Source organism: Salvia miltiorrhiza, chromosome 7 (genome assembly GCF_028751815.1).
Source record: "Salvia miltiorrhiza cultivar Shanhuang (shh) chromosome 7, IMPLAD_Smil_shh, whole genome shotgun sequence".
NCBI classification, from domain to species: domain Eukaryota; kingdom Viridiplantae; phylum Streptophyta; class Magnoliopsida; order Lamiales; family Lamiaceae; genus Salvia; species Salvia miltiorrhiza.
This window is the reverse complement of record NC_080393.1, coordinates 1,658,981-1,661,586: the sequence shown is the minus strand read 5'-3', so window position 1 is coordinate 1,661,586 and position 2,606 is coordinate 1,658,981.

Here is a 2,606-nt window from a genome sequence, read left to right as displayed (position 1 = left end):
CTTTTATTGGGTGCTAATTCATGAAAGTCAATAATATTATGATTCATGAAAATAGAGGTGAACTTTAAATTTAAAAGGGTAAGAGCAGTCCCAGCAGAAATCCCAAAATTATGCTCTGAAATTCCTTCCTAAAGCTTCCCTATTTAATTTTAAGATCTCGATTTTATAAATGCATACACAAAATCTCCTATTTTCTACATAAAAACAATAATTATGTGTGGGCCCTACTAATTATAAGCTTAAAATAAATTTAGGCTGGGTGTAAATTTAAGATTGAATTTAGGTAGGTGTAAAATTTTTTGTGGGCTCCATCCAATTTAGGAGATCTGCTGGATGCATTTTTTTTTATCTCATTTTCAATTATTTTAACCTAAATTTAGAGTTAGTGATGCATTTAGGTGATCTGCGGGGAGTGCTCTAAGTGATGCTAACTTATAGTATAAGAAATGAGTACTTTGCTTATGTTCGTATCAACAAACATGGTTAAATTTTAGAGTATTGTTATTTGGATAAAATATGTACGGATAAAAAGAAATTTAGTTTATTTTATTTTTTTCTCCATATTGTAGTTTTTTTTATTCTTTAATAATTTTTTTTAAATTTTTTTACTTATAAAATACTAATAAGTAAAAAATAAAAAAAATCATAAAAAATTACAAAAAAACTATAATATGGAGAAAACAATAAAACTAACTAAGTTCTTTTTATTTTGGGAACCAAAAATTTTAAAGCGTTTTGTTCGAACATATTTTGTGCAAATAGTATTATTGTATAGTATTTTATTTGAAAATAATGTTGCAAGCTGTTTTCTGAAGTAGTCAGTGAACTGCGAAAATATATATATAATATGGCCTAAACATACCCTATCCGAATCTAATTGTAACTAAACCCTAATTTCCCCTGTTTTTAATTATAATTTTTATGTACCAATCTCTTTTCTTTCACGTAATGTTGGAAATATCACTGATTAGAGAAACGACACGTTCGTTTAAATTATTAAATAATGATTTATGTAGTGTACAAAAATTTCAGCATAATAGTTTAGTGGTTGGTTGCTTTCTTTGTACTGGTTTTAAATAATTATGTTGACTTTGATTTCTTATAGTAATTAATAGTATAATGATCCTTAATTATGTTAACTCTCTTTTCTTTTGGCATGACCAGTCGTTCATGAGGTGGGCCAAAGGATTATTGCATTGCTCATTTGCTTAATTCTTTTCAATGTGATAATGAATCGGGTTTCAATTTAGATTCCTTAAGCATTCTTTAATCTTCTTTGGTAGTATTATTGTTTAACATTTTTTCTATTTAATAATATATTAGGTGTGTGTGAAGACTCAATATATATATATATAAAACCTTCAACAAATATATTTTATGATGATTAGTGATATAAATGTCTCTTAATATGTTTATACTTACATATCCTCTTCGTCCTGGTTATAAATTTACTGTATGAAGGTATGAATTGCGAAAAATAATTTTTTGCTATCTTTGGGATTTGAACTTAGGACCATAAATTCATCCAACAGGGTGATGAATCAGCCGTAGATTTTGATGATATAAGGGTTGAAAATTGTTCATATTTTATATTTTAGGAAGCGTTCTTATTTTAGCCTTCCCCTATGTGTGTGTGGAGTTCATTGTGCTAAAAGATATAGTAAAGAATGATCTTTCTCAAATGAAATAAATATATTTTCATTCTCAAAAAATAATAATGGGCAAACAAGAATTGTAATTAACTTTAAGCGTCAAAAAGATGTTGCGTTGAGAAGACGTAATACTAATAATCCATCATTATGTCATTATTCATTAATTTATCAGATTTAGTTTGAATTATAGTATGAATTATCAGCCACTACAGTAAGAACCTACATAAATTAGTTTTTTAATTGATAATATTCACCACTCCAACTTGGATTTTATACTACTATTATTAATTAAAAAATCATCATACCAATACTCAAAATGGGAAAAATCATACAATTGATAAGGCTAATTATACGTATCTTACAATATTTACGTACATATTGGGACATCGTGCATTATATACAAACTGGGAAAATTCATCAAAAACATTAATTTAATTTCAAAAATATTTGCATCTAATTAAATTCTACATCTCTGATTATTTATTATACTTTTCTAGGGTTGGCGGAATAGTCCCTATTAGGCTGTAGGGCGGGCAGTGATATTTATAAAGTTGGGAAATGAAATCATGCTGCTTAACTATATCTAGCCTTTCCAATTTATAGATTCAATATATACCATTTTATTCTTCAAGTTGAATTAAATTGTATCATATTTCATTAATCTAATTCAATTCCTAATATTAAATTGATGTTGATTACAAAATTGATTTGAAATTTGTAGTTTAAGTCTAAGGGATGATCATACCATCGTTTGAATTTCATCGATCGATAACGGGCGGAACAGAATTGACGTGTAAGAAAAGATAAAAAAAAATATTGATTGAGTAAAAATTATTGACAATAATGATGTGTGTAGGTCATGCATATGTATATAATTTAGATATTAATTCATTAGTTCGCATGTACTGAGATATTAATTCATAAAATAATACTCCCTCCAATCTTTTTTATAAG